Genomic DNA, 19,749 nt, shown 5'->3' on the forward strand with positions numbered 1-19,749 from the left:
AACTAATATGAATATGAATATTAAGTGTCAATTGTTAAATTGTAAAATAGACCTCTCGAGGAATACACAAACAAATTACTACTTTAGCTTTTTATCTTATAAATAGAATCAAACATTTGACATTTTGTGTCTCTAAACTATAAATATACTCTTGATATTCACATTGAGATATTTTCAATACATGCTGTAGTTTGCTCCCACTTAAATAATCAAGTTCAGAAAAATATTTATATCTGAAAGGAAGAATTGAATAATTAAATAAAATTCTATTTTCCCTCATTGTAAATACCAGAAACCATCTATATGCAAATACGACAATTAGTCAAAAAAGATTTGCTGAATGCAAAAGTTGCCTTAGCTCCTCTAAAGATTATTTGTGGTGTATTTGCAGAAGCCTTCAGGTTTACACAACATTTCTGTAAGTTGCATACTGGATTGATTGTCTTCCAAACTAGTTGTGATGACACAGAATCACCTCGTAGCAGAACGTATTAACTCAGATTTAAGGTGAGCAACAAAACATTTCCCCTTGAACAGCTGAGGTTGAAAATTCCCTTTTAGTGTAAAATTCCATACATTCTCCGTTCTGCAGAGCAAAGCGAAACTACTTCCTGAGCGGAGGGAGACATTAAATCATATGGCAGATATTTTTCTTCTTCTATTTCTATTGTATTACCTTTATCTGCTTCCCAACAGCCTTGACACTGCTGTATACATACATGAAAATTTTTTTCAGCAAAGTAAAAATCACAAGAAGAAGAAATCATCAAACTAGCAGTTGTGGCAGAGGAGAAGACAACTACAGCGCCAATGTTCATCCTGAATAACTATGGATTATTGATATGTATTTTTAATTCTGGAGCACAGAAGAACATGCTTAGGATAAGTAGGATATAAGTATAATATAACCAGCCTCATTTCAAAATAAAAAAATGGATTACAACCTTACAGCTGTTCAGATTTTTGAAGAACAAATTAAAGTAATTAATTAAAGAAATCCTAAAACATCAAATACAAACTCAAGATGAGTTGCATGAAAGAGCGTCTTAAATTAGATTTTTGTTCTGTTTTACCCCAACTGAATATTTCCCTACGTGTCACTTTCTGCTGTCAGAAGTGCTGCTGATGTTATCATGTTCACATTCTTTAGCCCTATGCAATACAATAATTTTAAGTTCCAGTAATGCTGAATTTGAACTGTTTATGTCAGGCTCTTAAGCAAACAATCAGTAATACCAGTAATTGCTGTGCAATCTCATTAGTGGCATTAAAATATCATAATTAACTTAAATTGACACAAAACAGATGGAATTAGAACATGAAAAACTTGCGGGCAAAAGAGAAATACTTCAATAGGGCATCAAGCAGCTGAATGTGGGGCTTTCATTACTGCAGTGCACTCCTGGCCTATGACTTTGATGTGTATATGATGTGCAACTAGAAAGGGAAAGAAGAACTGACACTGAAACTGTACCTACTCAGATAACAGAGCTGAAATCCTGTTGAAAGAACCGTCGCGTTTCACACACTCCAATTACATGACTCTCCTGCATGGCCATCATAAATCATAGAACAGATCATGATCCTTTAATGGAGACATTGAATCACTGACGAGTTGGGCCTGGTTGTCTCCCCATCCTGTTAGTATGCGCTCAGTGATGTAAGGAATTGAATAAAAACCCTTTTCACTTTTCACAAATGTGGAACACAAAGTGAAGCTCACCAAATTATGCCCCATTAATGAAATAACTGAGGGGAATGACGAACGATGTTGATGGAAACAGTCTGCCGCTGATGAAATGAAAAGGCACTGGACTGCATGCGAGTATTGTACAAAGGTCAACTCTGAGATGTGATCAGTTTGTAGATTTCTTCATGTTTTCCTAATCACTGTACGCATGGGTAAATAAGTGTATGTTAGTAGGCACAGTGACTGTGTGAAAATTGAAGCCACATAATGACCTGCTGAACAAGAGACTGGAAACTGAAGACCGGTGTGAATCTGTGGAAGTCTCAACATGTCTCTCTTCATCAACGTGTAATCCCTCTGATGGATTTGTGACGAGTGCTTTGACACGCGGATCGATATTTGAGTGTCAAAACATTCGATGGAAACGTGTCCTTTCGACCCATGGGATGTCAATACACATAAGACATTAGAAAAAGTCATTTTCATTGTTTTGTATAGTTGAATGCATGTGTCCGCACAGATAGACAGGCACTCAATCCTGCCTCAGCCTTGGATACCTCTCTTTTTATTTTTTATTCTTTTCATTGAGGGCATTTTTTTTTTTTTATCGACTGCTGCCGACATGTTAAAAGTATTTCAACATTCAAAGAAAAAAGATTATTTTGAAGAACACTGGCTGCACTTTTAAACTGAAACAAACCCATTGTGAGCCTGAGACGAGCAGAAGTCCTTTTACACTAGGTCTGTCTGCGGATAGAACATCCTCATATCATGGCAGTTGTGTTTTGGTGTTAGATTCACTGCCTGCAGGTAACCTTTGCCTTAACTCCAGCCTCCGTGCTCTGTCGTTTGACTGACTGATGTGCTTTCATGAATCATGTGCTCTTATTTTCTAACTGACGCGCTACATTTTGTCATCCTTGACATCTCCATCCGAGCATACAAATACCACACTGTAAAAATGTTACCTCGGAGTCAAAGCTGGAAATTTACAGAAAATTTTAAAATGTATGAAACAACACATTGCTCCAAAATTGTTTGCAATTTTAAGATTGTCCAATTTCCTTAATTTGAATAGTAATTTGTTCATTTCAGTTAGATTGGATTCACATTTTTCCAAGAGGGCGTTTTTACACATTTTGGTCCTTCCTTTGTTACTTTGCTGCCCTGTTTGGAAAAGTCACCCCAATAAAAAAAAAACATTTTTTCTTTAAATAAATCGGATCATGTATTACGTCTCCCTGGTTTGTTTTTGCATGTGTTCAGGTGTGTGTGTGTGTGTGTGTCTTTCACTCATATTTTAGCGTTCAATCCCCTTTTTGACACGTCAATGGCATCACTGGTGATCACAAACATGGGGTTATTTCTCACATGTGACATTTTTAAGCTGGTGCACACAGCTCTCTGTGGCTATGGATACTCAACAGTTAAATACTTGTGTTACTGGTGTCTCTGAGTGCTTCAGCCACGTAAAGTTCACCCACAGTTTGCCTCTTAAGGAGACGAGGGACTCCTTTGACACGTGGAGTCAATTCGCCTCACAGCCGCGCTCACCACTTTAAACACATCAGCCACTGACTGTGAATTTGACTGTGGATGCGATAAGTCCACAGAGCATTTATCCAACTTTGAGGAGTGGCGAGAGCACAAAGTAACAAAAGAAACTGAATGGTCAAAAAAGTGTTTGATTATAGGAGTCTAGTTGATCAACTCATAGTTCATCTGCCTGAAAGACAATTTTTTATTTACTTATGCTCTAAACAACTGTTTCAGCAAAAAGTATGTCTCCAAGAGATACCGTTTAGGTGCATGCAGTACACTGTATTATTTCCTTACCCAGAGCAAAAGCATAACACCACAACACACACACACACATAATAGCTATGCCAGGAAACATAAATCAATCAGAAGCTATGCCTGTATTTCTGTAATGAGGCCCAACCTGATACACCAATATATATATATATTCCTTGTGTCAATCCTGCCCCCAAACACTTGTTTCCTTGGCCTGTTTTCCTTACAGCGTGCAAGAGGAGGTTGAGTAGAGACAGTATATATGATAAGGTCCAGAATGGAGGGATTGGTTATGCACCACTGACAGTATAAGACATGCAGTCAGCAAAACTTGCAAATCTTTTAGTATGTGTCATAAAACCTCGGAGACATACTTTCAGGGTCACACAGCCACAGAAACACCGTGTATGTATTTTTGGGACAAGTCAAGCAAGTGAGGGAAAGTAGTTCCATTATGGATTTGATGGATGCCCGACTTGTATTTGTCACACAGTCCTAATGTTTCTCTAAACGTGTGTTCCTGCCACAAACCACGCTGTCCTGAATATAATCCTACCCTTTCAATGGCACAGAGTGATGCGTCCGAACGCTCCACTGAGGGGAGACAAGATGTTTTTTCAGTCACGACACTGTTGTCTGGCAGAAATCTGTGGGAGCATGAAGACCTCTATCCACTATGATGTCAAAAATCCATCTGTGGCTTGTAATTTTGTATAGTAATGAATCCATCTGTAGCAAAAACATTTCAAACCCCCAAAAATATCCACTCATAATGAAAATGTCGTTATGTCAAATGACTGTAAGTGTGTTAGTGCTACGGTGCGGGACTGAGTCTGTCACTGTGTGAGTAATTCCTCTCGTTTCCCTTTTAACGTTCCTTAATATGAAAAGCAAATAGGACACTTGTTGTCACTCCCACTGCTGCATGTATTAAAGAGCTTTTGAGTTTACTGAGGAAACCACACTTGAGTTCAGTAGCAGGGGGAGATGGGTGTAGGCAGTTTGACGGAGCAGTGTAATATTTCACAGTTTACCTGTCAGTTGCCAGACCTTTAGTAGACATGCGCTGCTGCCTGTGTACATGTATGTGCTACCTTCTGCCCAGAGACTGGCTGACACTCTAACATTGTTAATCTGTTGGGTGTTAGACAATACAAAGGGTATTGTTTTATCTTTGGTATGAATTTTAATTGAAACTTTAATTACAATCCTAATGAGCAGAGTGATACAAAAAGGATTTTTTTGTCAAGGCCTAGTTGGAAAATGTGAGCCAGAGCAGCTGAGCCCAGGAAAGGAAAAGTGTAACCTCCCTTAAATGGGCATGGTTTGGTTTTAAAAAGCTGAACAATCATGTCGCAGCACAGTGATTGCAAGGGAGAGAAAGTCATTTTTTCCATCACCTCAAAGAACAAGTTCGGTATTTTTTTCCAATGAATGATTGCAGATCAATTAATTTAATTTAAAAAATAATTAATATGTAAAATGTGTTCTAGTAATACAATTCAGAGTACACTTATAGCTACCATGAAGTGGTGATACCACTGCTTTACCAGAGCTTGTGTATTGACATTTTGGGAACAAGGATTATAATGTGATGTAAATGGTTGCAATGCTTCTGAATTTAACCATGCTAAAAATGTAAGGCTATGCCGCCCAGCTCTAGTGCCAACGTAGTTTGTCTTATTCTAACACGTTAACATATTCCCATTTAAACTGTGCAGTTAAAATGCACTTGAAATTGTATATTATGTGCCATAGATCAATTGGCTGCCTTAACCTAAATTACAGTGTGTTATAGATTTGAATAACAACACAACAGCTTCTTAATAGCACTGTTACAGGACATATATAGGGGCCAACCAAGGTGTAGCTACAGCCCTTTGCTATGACATCATATGCTGACAACCGCTAATGGTAAATGGTGCAAATATACAGATTGGATGGTTACTGCAAGGTAAACACCTGCTGAAATGTAATGATGCATCTGCATGCTGCTTTTTGTGCACGCACACAAAAAACATTTTTTTACCCTTAACACATTAGAACTATGTGTATTTAGCAAAATTACAGCATAATGTAAAAGAAAAACACTGCTATGCATAGTATCTGTAGGTGCTTAGTGGACAAACTGTGGTCACGGCGACTTTCCCAACATTTACTAAATACCAAGATTGTGTAGAAACACTGTCTTTTGTTCATATACCATAATATGGTAACATGGATTACAATCAATTCGGAACAATTTATATTCAACCTCAGATTTATTTCATCTTTATATATTTATTGTACCCAAATGTACCTGAAAGTTCTTTTTAATATTATAATTAATATAATTTAGTTCTGAACGCTCAAAAATAAAAATGTATTACTTTTAGTGCAGGTCCTTGTATGTTATCCATCTGTTCTCTGAAGTTTCAACATCACTATTAAAATCAGGTAAATTAAATAAAGGATCGCTTCAGCTACTGCAGTCAACTTAGAGCAATCCCCATCCATGCACTACATTAGTGACCAGCTTGCCTCCGCTCTACCGCTAATGCAGGTAACATTAACATCAGCCCTCACATGCCCTGTGAACACCCCCGACGGCACCATTTCTGCACACGTATGACAATATGAGCGTTTGTAGTTATAATTTGTCAGGAAATTAGTTATTCAGCCCCTTAGAATAGCTTCTAGCTTCACACACAAATGCTGTTGGTTGGAACTGATCACACAAAAAAGAGCAAAAATAGAGGCGCAAAAATAGAGGCGCAAAAATAGTGCCGAAAGAGACGTATTAAAGCACAAAGTTTAAAGAAATTGTTTTAGAACATCCACAAATTGAACACTTTGAAACAACTGCCAGCGATTCGGAATTTCTGCCTCTGGGAATCAAACTCTCAGTCTGGAAATGCATTTTTGTCATTAAGAGGCCGTGTTCAACATTGAACACTTGCGGAACTAGTGAAGGCAAGGAATAGAGTGAGCCGCAAACAGCATGATATAAAAAGCAGCTTGTTGACACACGTACAGCCTCAACCACAGGCATGTTTATCAGTGGGTAAAAGAGAGAGTTGTCACAGCAGGATTAATTAGCATTTCTTTGCCGCGTGTCATGTTTTTTACCTTCCGCATTAGAGCTGACACCCTAACCCGCCGTATACCGTAAACCGATGTTCTCAAGTGAGGCGTGTAACGCTAGGGGCGCTTATTTTCAGACGTTATGAATGAGTTATTAACCGTGTTTGGAGCGATGCTTCTCCATATGATTGAGTTCCTCCAGCCCTGTGCATTCTGTGGGAAGAGGGGGGGGGGGGGATCATGGGGCTACCATGACAAGCTCATCCATCAGCACAGCATGTTCAAGTCCCCATCAAATGCCTGCACCGCTCCATAAAGTGGAGGAGGAGAGGTGTCACTCCCTAAACAGGATATATGGTCTCTCGCCGAGACACAAATTAGACAGTAAATACATTACGGTGGAAGTAGCCTCTCCCACGGCAACATGTTTGCGCTGCCGCTGTTGCCAAAAGCCACACTGCAGGGCTTTTACAGGAGGCCGCTCGCCTGCCAACCAAAGGTACACAACGGATCACATCCCCCTCACATCAAAGCAGTGCAGTTACATAGTGACAGCTTGATATTTTATGAGTCTGATATCAATTAGTGATTCATTTTATGAAATGTCATTCTCAAAGTCAGTCGACTTTTCTGGGTTATTTCTTTTTATTGTAAATTACCATCACCATGAAATTCTAATATCATTTTGTTCGTTCGGAAGCAGATTTATCATCACGTTCAACCTTCACTGACCATTATTCAAAGCATGCTATACTGGAGGCACAGGTGGACTCCGGCCCAGATTCGGCACGCGCGAGGCGTGAATCCGTGTCCGCTCAATCTGGCCTCATCTCATTGGAATACTCGTCTCACACGTACAGCACGCTGCACAGAGACAGGGCTGTGGCTCCGTCCAACAGACTTAATTAATTTTCCCTCCCCTCGTCTTTGTGCTTCCCAGTTTGGTGCGGCCAACTCCCCCAGCAGCTCGCTCCAGTGTTGGCATAAAGGAGGACAGCGAAGACGGCTGCGTATCCTCTGATACGTACACACGGTGTCGCCAACCCCGACCACTGAGCAGCCAGGACATGCGAGAGAGAGCGAAATAATCCCTCGGATTGCGCAACACAACTGTTTTGACCAAAAGAAGGTCGCCTTCCAACAAAGCCGTGACACTTTGCAGAAGGCCCTGTATTCACAAATAAACAATATAAAAGCTATAAATATTGTGCTGGGGAATGATAATTAGAAATGGTGCATGAGAAAGGAGAGCAGGGAGAAGTTGTATTTGTGGTATGGAAAGCAAAGCCCGGGTCGTGTGACCGGTGATGAAATTACTAGTTTCATGGGCAACAAGAGAAATGTTGATGTAGAGCTTTAGGATTGAAAACTGAGGTGACTCCTCTTTGCTGTGAGATGTAACCCAGCACTTCAGTGTGCTGAATGCCTGAATGAGAAACTGGAAGGACACAAACCAGTCATTCATGAATATGCATGGTGCAGTTAAAGGCAATTCAAAGAAATCTGGATTCACTGGGAGCGCCAAACTGCAGCGGGAAAAAAAGTACAAATTCAGGAGGAGGTTTACAAACCTCGATACACACAGAGTTTTGAAAGTTATCTAAATGTATTTTTGGTTTGATGCAGAGAGTTTTCCAAAATACTGACACATAGAGCTGAATAAATTACAGTGGAGCAGCCAACTGAGGGCCATGTTGAAATCTCTAGAGGCAAAAGAGTTCGCCCCTTTCATCTCAGACAATTGCACAACTCTCGCCTCGAGGCTGCCTGTGCGCCAGGTACGTTTGGAAGCATTTATTTGTGTAAACAAATCTTCTTGGTGATGAGGCACAATCATCATCTCACAAGCCCATGACAGACAAGAAGGTGCATATTGTCTAATATGTATATTATTTCAGTAACAGCCTTCAGAATTTCCTCGGCTTTTGTTTTGAAGTCGTCACAGGCTTGTCTTTGGGATCAAACTTGAAGGGCAGCTACAAAATGAGTATCAGAACAATCAGAACCAGTGTTGCTGTCACAAAAGAAAAAAAAAAGTTTCATCGAATTACTTTGTGGGACTTAATTTGAAAAGCAAAGTACAAAGCTCTCGAATTTAAAATAAATATTGACAATACGAGGCTCCGACTGTCAGAATGTGTGGAAGGATGGAAAGGTCAAAAACATGATTTGGTTGTACATGTTCGACAAAAAGTTAGTGACCGTGTCAGAGTGCTTTCTGGCTGTCAGTTTGTAACAAAGGAAATGTCATAAGCAGGCTTTAATACCCACTGAGATGGGGCAACGTGCACTCTGTCAATCTAAAATATCGGCTCCTGAAAAGTGTGGAAAGGTGTGTCCAAACTTCTGACTGGTACTCTATATATTTATGTAGATACATGTAAATTACACGAAAAGCATTTTTCTCACAATGAAGCATTGTTTTTGTTTATAAAACAAAGGATCCTCTCCTTTGGACTATATAGGGTGATGAACATTTTAACAATTGCATAGTTTCTCCAAATTAAATCAATCATGAAATATATGTGTTATAAATAGTCAATCCAAAAATCTGTTAAGTCTTGTACTTGTACAATCACTGTAATGTAACAGTTTCCAAACTTAGGGGACCAATCACTGTGTTTTTCTCTCGTTGCTGGTTGTGTCTGTTCTTTCTGTGGATTGCTACAATTTGAGGAAAATCTGATCGGTATAAAAATAACGACCAAAAGAAGCGACCATGTTGACTGTGATCTGTCTGTCTTTATATTGATCCGCTCAGATTCAGGGCTAAGGACAGTGCAGCACCTGCACACACACACACACACACACACACCACACACACACGCCTTCTACGGACAATAAACAGCCATCTATCTAGATTTCAGTTTTGAATAAAAAATTGCCGTCTTTTAATCTAGAAATTAAAGTAAGGCTTTAAGGCTTCTCTTATGGCTTAGGGGGCTTCGCTGCTCCATCATAACTCTGACAGGCCAATGGGAGAATCAGAAATTAAAGTGGCAAGCTGCGTGACAGTCTGATTGAAAAGAGAATAGGCTGTAACTTCATTAGTGCCATCCATCAATCAATTCAAGCAAAGTTTTACAGGCATCTTCATGAGGGAACACACATCACGATCCTAGTTTGACGATTCACGGAACTTATTGGAACTTGTGCAGCTGGACCTTTTCCCACAGGGCACTTAGATGGGTGCTAAATCGCTACATGATTGCAATATTAGGAGTATTTGACTAATGATAGGTAATCCAACATGGACTACATGACATCAATTGATTAACAGGTATTTATTGTTGATCTCATTTAACTAATTTGAACATACATTAGAAGTAGAATGGCTCATTAGGCCATTTTAATAATAATCCGCATTGTTGAGTTGTGAACAGCACGCACTAACACCTTTTTGCTGCCGTTACATTTTCTGTTAACTCAGAATGAATTGATGGGAATATTTCTAAATTGACTGCTAATAGAAGTTTTAGTGAGTATTTCTCACTGTAAAATGGTGCCGTCGCAATGCACCTCTAAGCTATACGGTTCGGTAGCAACTATTTCACTAGGATTGCATGTAAACGATGACTTATTGACCCAAATATTATCAATATAGTTGTCTAACGTTTGCTCAAACAATACCTTCATAACTCACCGTTGAATGGAAAAATGTAAGAATTGTTGCAATTTGTTTATTTAGCACTTTATTTCTTGGAAGCACTTATTGGCCTTTATGCTGAACATAGCATTAGTAAAATATTATAATCTTTAATATAACAATGTGGAAATTGGAAGTTGGTATATGGATATTGGTGGAAAGGTAATTCATGTTTGCATAAGTGGAAAGACCAAAACATGACTAAAGATTATGCCTTATGGTTTGTGAGTTCCTCTGTTTCAAGAGCACACCTGTTAGTATCTATATATAGTTTTGATGTGAAGCACCAAGCACAGAAATAAAGTAGACAAAAAGCTGATTAGAAGAACTGCTACAAATGTTAAAACACATTTGACATGTGGTTTCGGTTGGGATTTTGCTTCATTTATTTGCCCTTCATTACGATAAAAATTACAATACAACATTATAAATTACTATATATAGTAATTTAAAATGCTGTATTGTAATTTTAAATATTGTATATTTAAAATGTATAAGCATTATGTTACAGTGAAGATGTATCAAAAAATATACATCTTTTGATATATAATATCTGCAAAGTGCAACATGTTCTCTTTATATGGTCTGCATATACTTTGCCAAGATCAGAGCAATTTTCCAGCTTTAGAATACAATTTTATTCATTCAATTTCAGTCATTTGTTTGTGGCACGGCTAAAATGTTCTTAACTACTCTCACAGAACCACGAGAGAGGCTTTTTGTTACAATGCTAGAAGACAGACAGTTGATGTGCAACTTGCTCTGCCGCCTCCGTTCTTCCACTGCATCCCCTCCGGATACTTCCACATCACGCCAACACATAAGAAAGGGAAAAGGCCACTTTAACTTTAACCCTCGAGACCCGTAGACCTCGAGGTAGAACACTTCATTACAAAGTAAAAAACATGTTTTGTTGTTGAACTCCATGTAATCTAAAAATAATGAAACAAATAAATAGAAGCAGTCCCACCCTTTGCAACCATAACGAGTGATGTACAATGCATTTGAATCCGCTCTATTATTACTATTTAATATTGTGTTAAATAACTTTGTTAAATAAGCAGAGACTGTAGCAGTAGGAAAACTTACAAATCTTTCTCACAGCTATTTTCTTGACTTTGTGATTGCAAATTATTTGGTAAAAACATATGTAATTGAACATTTCTGTGCATATCTTTGTAGTATTCAGCGTTGCCTTTTCAGAAAGCAGCTATTCACTCCTGATATGAATCTCATTTTGGCATAGACGCAGCACAGCTTTGCATGATTGGCTGTATTGCCGTCTTCTCACACTCCCACAGACATGCATTTGATTTGTCACCAGCATCCAAAGTCTTATCTAAACACTGCAAAGATCTTGAGAGTAAATGTTCCCCGTTGGCACACTTGAGCAGCACAGAAACAAGCCATTCTGCTTGAAAAGGATCTTCTAAGTACCTTTTTTCATACAAAGGGAGATTAGAATGCACTGCTAAATAAAGAGAATAAATTATGGGACGATGACTTGGCACATTAAGACATGCAGGCCACCGCATGTTATTGTCATATGATAAGAGGACTGTAGGAAGTGCTCATTCAATCCATTTTCACGAGAGGGAAATGAAAGAAAGTGGGCCAAACTTAAGTAATTGGCTTGAGAAGTTGCAGCTCTCTTGTCCTCCGTTTCTGGGCTGAGAGGGAGAAGCCTGCCATGCTTGTCAAATCGTCATGACTGTTACTGTGATGGCCAGAGAGAGTAAAAATGGCATCCGTCTTGTAAGAGTAAGGGGAAAAAAAAATACAGGTTCATCCATGTGTGAAAGAACATTTCGTTATGAAAGTGAAATATGTCATAGTGGCAGATACCAAATTGACATTTTTTTTAAGTTAAATTTTTTTAATTCAATGCCCTGTTACACAATTTAGATATTTTAAAATCACTAATGATGGCAAAAAAGGACTGTTTGACAAACGGGTGTGCATCTGTGCCAACGGCTCGCATTGGGATTTGTTTCAACACTGGCAAATCAAGAACATTGTATACAATATTAAATTATGAGATTAAAGCCCCAACTTTGTGTTCAACAAAATCTTCAATATTTTCTCGATTTGAGTTCCATATTTACAGAAGTGGGGGGGGGGGGGTCACACACACAAAAAATGTCTAAAAATAATATTACTTTGCGCAAGCCACCAACAGGAAATGTAGTATACTGTATACAGGCTCTCCGTCCATCCGTCCTCATCCACTTAACTGGGGCCAGGTTGCAGGAGTAAAAGGCTAAGCCGAGTATCCCAGACGTCCTTCCTCCCTGCAAACTAACATAATAATGTACACCATGATGTGGTTGAACACGAGCAGGTGCCTTTTTTATGTTGTTTTCCTCTCACATTGATAGTTGGGCTTTGTCCCTTAAACATGTGTTACTATGGTAACGCAGGGTGTTCAGAGAGTCTTTTCAACTGTGGGCTCTTAGCAACTCGTTTTAGATTTAACTGGTGAAATATAAGACGCCATGCGGTTGTGTAGTTAAAGTTGTCTCAATGTTCCGGTGACTTCTACAACACTATTTATTCATGTTCATGAAAGTAATAATTGAAATGGGCATGTTTTATTCAGGACCTTGTCCTCGATCAGATGGTAACAACTTTAGGAGCCACAGAATTCAGTTTGTGCCTTACCAAAGGGTATTTGTTTCATACTGAAAACACACAGCAAGTGGCAATCTGGGCTTCCTGCATTATGGTGAATTCCAATGCAAACGTTTATGGTGTGTATTTATGAAAAGGAAAAAAGCGCAAGGTGACAATTGTACATATTAAAATGTAATATAAACGATTGACTTTTTGATTTAATGTTCTTTTGAGATGTCTCTCTTCAGGCCGCTTGTGTCAAGTAACCCATATAATTATGCATCTGACACATATTTTCATCTGTGGTTCATCAATTAACCATAATTGCCTTATAAACACGTGGAATTCAATAGCTTTCTGCAAAATCAATCCCCATCAATGAGCATTTAAGAATGAAGTCATTATTTCAAGGAGATTTACCTCTCTGGAGACCTTGGTACATCCTGTTTTTGCACTGCTGTTATTGTTGTATCCCCTTCAGACAACCTGACAAACACAAAACCCTGGGAATTGGGAATTTAGTGTGCTGCTCTTTATCCGAGTTGGAAAAACAAAACTAACTGAAGAATAAAACTCATGAAGGCTCACATTCCACACACAAGAAGTGCTACCCCATGTTTTTAGTGGGAATCAACCTGGAGAAAAGCTAAAACATGCACATTTGATTGAAACCAAAATATCCTGTGATGACTTAACGCCCAATATATCCCTTTTTTGTCATATTATTACTTAATTCTCAAAATGTCAGATTATTTCAGTGGCCTATTTCAGGAACCGACTGGTTTTCCTCCATTGGGTTGATCTTGTTTTTCTCTCACTAATGTGCAGCTTATTTAGAGCAGCTTTTGCTGTGTGTTCTAAACATTGAAGGGGACATGTCCTCTGAGGCCCCTAGTAACATATGCCCATGCCCACATGATTTAACCCTCTCCATCTCAGATAATGTAATAAAACAACCTGTCAGGCCTTAACGATAAAGAACACCCGTTTGACACACCTGATATTGCTCCTGATAGTAATCTCATGTCACATGTAGCAGCCATGTAAACAGGGTGTAATTCATGATGCGATACATGGATTTAGTGTTTGCACTGGTTTGAGGTCAAATCACAATGACCTCTTGTGGGATACGAATTCTATTTTTCTTCACTTCTAAAGGATTTAAACAAGAAGGAACAAAAAAAGGTGGAGAGCAACAGGAGTTAAATGTTCGATTTCTGAAGCCATTCTTTGAAGGAATAGTGCAGAAACAAACCAGCGACATCGATACCAAATGAATGCAAACACTAGCATGTACAAATGTGTTTTCATGTGAAACAGCAGGACTCTCACTAAAAAGCTGCCACCTTTCACTTCTTCTGGAATCCCAGGAGACAAACTGAGTTGTTTTGGTGTGCATTATTATTTCCTGGCATGTTTGATAACACAAATGCTGAGAGAGGCTGAAGAATTCATCTGAGGACCCTTCACTAACAAATGTTTTTTGTTTCTAATTGAGCAAAGAATTGCTTAACACCATAATAAGGATAATAAAATATCTGTCTAGAAATCAAGACATGTTATCTTGTTTACAGCTGGTTAACACCTACTAAATCATCATTAAACACATTTCTGGGTGTCTCTCCCCAATTCTCAGTGTAGTAGACGTTTTTCTCTCAATCGCTGTGCACAGAGCATGTGTTTGCATTTACAGACATTTGCTCATATCAGCAAATTTCATGCAGGATAAGAAAGCAAGTGAATCAAAACAACAAGATTTAATCCCAGTAAACAATTGCAGGTATTGTAGAGAAATCTCTTTAACTAAACTCACACTTCACTGTTTTAGGACGGCCTTAAGTACTGTGTAATGAGTTATATTCATTGGATTGCACCGTTGCCAAGCGCAGACAACTTCAAAAATTCTGATATGCATTCCCTGAGATACTTGTAATCAACAGAGTCTTGATTTCCCAAAACGGACTAGCTGTTGCCATTCAGTATTTGGCAAGCACTTCCCCCAACTGTTCAACCGCCAATGCTGTAATTCATGTTTTTGTGAATTTGTCTTCAGAATACAATACATACACCCAATGTATTTTCAAAGAAAGTTAAATCACACCAAGTTATCCCTGGTTAGACAGGCAGCACAAATTTTTAAGTTTGGCTCATTAGGTAGCACAAAATGAAGCCGTTTTCAGTGTCTAACCGGCATCCTGTGAGCCCAAATGTGAAGTCTAATTCTGCACTTGGCCATCAGGTAGATACATCATTTTCCAGATACAAGTTATTGTGCTGCTCAGGCTAGAGGATGAACTTTATCTCCTGCTCTTTTGGCCACAGCCACCCCCTATCATCCCCTCTACACCCCCCTCAGCATGAACTACAAACAGAGAGTTTGATGTCATCACATCTAAATAAATAACCAAAAGTTAAAAAAATTAAAAAAACAAATCCAGATCTAGACTGGAACCAAACCACGTCAATGAATATACGTTTAAAGCTCAAATATATTTCAGCAGGACTTCCTTCAAGACTCTCTGCAAACTAGTGAGATTTTAAGGGAAATGTAATATTGTTTTACAAGAAGCAGGTTGTAACTCAATGAGTTCAGGGAAGTCTCCCCTTTGAATAGTTATGTATGCTGCAGTGCATGCTTGAGGAACGGAACCGTGTTTCGGATAGGATCAGAGGCGCTGCGATATCCAGCTGTTAGCTCCAGAAGCCTCTTTCTCTGCACCGGTTCTTCGGCTCTGCTCCTCTCTCCCTCGCTGAGGATGTTCGTGGGTGTGTGTCTCTCTCTCTCTGTGTGTCTGCTCCCGCCAAAGATAATATTCGAATAAACTTGTTCGCATTGAGTGGGACAATTCTGTCCTCTCCAAAGATTAGTAGCGACACGTCCCTAATGTCCATATACAAACATATGTCCTAGTTCCCAGTATTGACATAGCAGCAGACCACTATTTGCTAAGTGAAGATATAGTGGAGTAATGCTCACCTGAGCAGAGAATTCACTCTCCCTCCGTGTGGATTGTCAGATCAGAAGGTTTTCTGTGCTTTGCTAACGTCGGTGGGCGGACCGTCCGTGCTCCTTGTGCATATTTGTGAAGCTCCTGGGCGCCGCTCGGCACTGTGCTCATAGTCTTGGAGGCAAGGAACCCACCCTCCGGTTAGCCCCTTCAGGTAAACCCTTTTAGTTTGGCCCTAAACTGTTGTCATGGTTTCCTTTGGGCCGCCTGAAATTCATATTGATCGCCTTTTAATGTTTTTTGCAATACCATGTTTTTCTAGAGGCCTTTCACCTACACACACACACACATTGATTGCAACAAACACTATTTAAAGTCACCTTTCCGATAGAACAGGTCTATACCTTGATAGTTTCAGATCTTTATGGTATTTATCTTATTTACACAATGACTACAAATCTCCTCTGCTTTCTGTATCGTTGATAAAAAGTTGTAAACCTTGGGGAAAACACTCGTAAAATAGTATATATATATGCTTTATTAAACACTACGCATTTGAAAAATTAAGATTTTTTTATTTTAGAAACTATATCTGCAAAAAGGAATTTGACATTATAACAAGGTAAAAGAAAAATGCATTCCGCATTCACTCTGTTGTTGTGCAGGCTGTACAACAAGAGAAAAAAACCCATGGAGGAGATCAAATGTGATGTCTCAGATTCCCTCATTGAACAGATTTGCGTCCCATATGTCTCGGGCAACAAAAGAGAGTCTCCTGAGAGGTAACCACAACCTTCAGGAGTAATACAGAAAACTGAAAAGTTGCTTAGATGTTAAACACCTAAAAAGAATGGGCTCAAATCCCCAAAAAATTGCTTGAAAGCTGCAGTGAGGAAGTAAACAAGCAAGAAAGCCCTATTGGCTGAAAAACATAGGTGAGGGTCGTACTGAAAGAGCAGACAGAGCGCTTGAAGCCTTTGGAGGGAGACAGCCATAGTCAACCACGTCATTCTCTAATATACTAAAGAGAATGCAGAGGAAAAGAGGCGGAGGAGAGGTTGTGTAGTTGGAAACGGAGGGAAAAGAGAGTGAGACCTTTGTCTGACGAGTACCAGACACACAAGGTGAGGGGTAGAATGAGAGCCTTTTAATTAGACAAGATCGACAGTGAGAGGTTGTGAAGCCTAATTAGGTGTGTTTGAAAAAAACGGTTTTGAAAGTGAGGTCGCACAACTGAATGAGAGACTTCATTATGGCAGAACGAAAGCAGGAGATGGGCGAAGTATTTTTTAAACACTATGGCCGACATTTCCGATAACAAGTACTTAGTCCTTTTGTCCGTTTCATTAGCATAGGAATTTCCTGTCAATTAGATGTTCATGATACAGAGCACCCTGATTTTGTACCAGGGCAGATCAAGCTCAATGACCTTGTAAGTGACGAGCAGGTTTATTCCTGCCTGCTCCCATTTGGTAATTTTATGGCTCTCACATTAGCTGTAAGGAGTGGCAGCAGACTAAAAGGAAATTAATGTAAATTTGGCATTGAATGTTTTGCACTCCAATGCTTTCAAATGTCTTATTACAATGGCTGCCGTTGTGTGCAGTATATTTAGAAGGTACAACATCGATGTCTAGAAATGTATCAGTCTATCATCACAACACGTCTACATTGTAATACTTCTTTTAAGTTAAAGTTCTCTCAACTCTTTGTTCCAATGATTCAAATGGTGATGGTAATAATGTTAAGTAATATCATTTTAGCGAATTCATTTGTGGAGGAAAAAAAACATTATTCGTTTTTTGTGAAACGGGCTTAATGACCTCATTTGCACACAACCTAAAGTACCACAGTAGTTCATTATCTTTTTCTTTACAAACAACCAGCAATTAATTATCCGGTTCACATTTGTCTTCGGCGTATGTGACCCTGTAATATTCCATGCAAAAGAGCCAAAATAAACTGTAGCCAGAGACTACTATACAGAAAAATATTTATTGATATTAACTGCACCAATAAATAAACTCGACAAGTAAGTCTAGCTGAGAAGAGATTAGGAATTCTCTTATACATAGTACAAGAGAATAAAACTTCAAACCAAATCCCAGAAAATAAGCCATACAATAGGTTAGGGAAACCAGTGGCTGTCTCTAATATCTGTTTAAAACGAAAGAAACCAAACTTTTCATGATGCAGGCATTCATAGAGTACATCTACCTGTCTGGGCTTGCTCACGGTCCCTTACCCCAGTTGGAACAGGTGATTGAAGTAATTGTGAATCGCCAAGCAAGACTGATAAAAAAAAAATGTATTACTTCCAGGAAAATCATGAAATATCACAATGTTTTTCACCAAATACTTTGGTATTGAAAATGCAACAATATTGTAAGATTGATAAATGATTACTGAAATCAATTGTCAATCAATCATACACCTGGTTAGTGACAAATAAGGTATCTTAAAAAAATATATCACTTTACTGTGATGTTAAACATCAAATGCAAGTGAAAACTTATGCCACATCAGGATACTCTTAATTATCCATGAGAGTTACTCTTCACAGAAAGAAAACCAAAACAATGAGCTTAAAGATGTTTCTGAATTCTAACGGGAGGTGAATTCTGGTGATCATAAGATCTATTATGCTTCGAAATAAATTATTATTATCCACTTTAATGTCCAGCTGACCATGAGTGCGGTCCAATGTCTCATGTGTCCTGAGAACTGAGGGGTCAGGTTATCTGGCACTTAAAACCAATCAGCAAACTATCACAGAGCGAACGGGCGGAAGTGCCCTCCTCACTGGGGATTCTCTCTCAAATTAAATCGAAATAGTTTTGATGGAATCCAATAGAACTGGTTAAGTGAATGATGTAGTCTTTATTTGCAAAAAGAAACCAATCGGGAATTCTTATAGCCAAACCAATCATTATCTTTGAATAAAACATTTTAAAGCAGTAGGTTTAATAAACCTGAGCAATGAAAAAAAAAAAGAGCAGTATCTCTGTATTATCAAAAGCATCCTTTTAAAATTTAAATTTAAAGCACCAGTATTGAAAAAAACTCAAAGGATACCATTCCCTACATTGTCACTAACATGAGCTTAAGAAGGTTTAATGAGCACTTTCAAAATAAAAACTTTTTACCTTCTTTTTCTTTTCATCACACGCACACTGTCACAATGGGTGCTGGAGCAGGTTGCAGGCAGGACTCAAATGCAGGCTTCTCAAAAACTGTGCTCTTTATTTAAATAACCGAAACAGGACATGCTCCAACGACGGGTGACAATGACGACAGCGACGAGGGACAACAGGCACACGGGGCTTAAATACACTAGGGAGGTGCAGGTGATTGGACACAGGTAGAAACAATCAGGCAATCACAGGACAGGAAGTGAAGCTCACCCAGAGACACGAGAGACAAGAAACTACAAAATAAGACAGGAAGAGGACCCAAACCGTGACACACACATTGAAAATCCTTTGAGTGCATGACAGTCTTTAAAGGTTTTGATCTCTGATGGTTTAACCTTATTCCATCCAGACACAACTCCTTTTCCAATTTACTGAAACTGGCTTACGTCCTTAAGCAAAAACTAATTTCAACTATAGATCTTTGCCCCTTTAATTCATAGCCTGCCTTCTCCTTGAGCTGTTCCTTCACTACAAAGTTAGGCCAACAATGCAGTTTAGCTCCCAGACATTTATCAAGCAATGCTGTCCAGCTCTCAGCTATACATGAGGCAATAAGCTCCAGGTTACAGCTTTCTAAACAATACAGTCCCAACACAATATCCCCAGGAATTGGATTTTCTAGAGGCTCTACCCCCCCCCCCCTCTCTCACACAGGATATATAACTGAATGTTTCCACTGCATTAAACATGTCTTAAGCTAATTAATAAAATCAGGCAGAAAATGACTGTAGCACTGCACATCTCCCGCAATGTCCTTGAAACCAGTCATAAACCACTGACTGCAGCAGCAGAAATACATTC

General features: G+C 38.9%; 1 protein-coding gene across 1 annotated transcript in view; it reads right to left on the reverse strand.

The window, feature by feature from the left end:
• The window catches only part of LOC119215456 (roundabout homolog 2-like), a 125,752-nt gene extending 106,835 nt beyond the window's left edge, over window positions 1-18,917 (reverse strand). The window contains exon 1 of the mRNA XM_062558081.1: window positions 18,901-18,917. The gene's annotated coding sequence lies outside the window, so the exon portion shown is untranslated. The remainder of the gene's footprint in view (window positions 1-18,900) is intronic.
• Window positions 18,918-19,749: the final 832 nt, after the last annotated feature.

The sequence above is a fragment of the Pungitius pungitius genome, chromosome 16 (genome assembly GCF_949316345.1).
Source record: "Pungitius pungitius chromosome 16, fPunPun2.1, whole genome shotgun sequence".
Lineage (NCBI taxonomy): Eukaryota > Metazoa > Chordata > Actinopteri > Perciformes > Gasterosteidae > Pungitius > Pungitius pungitius.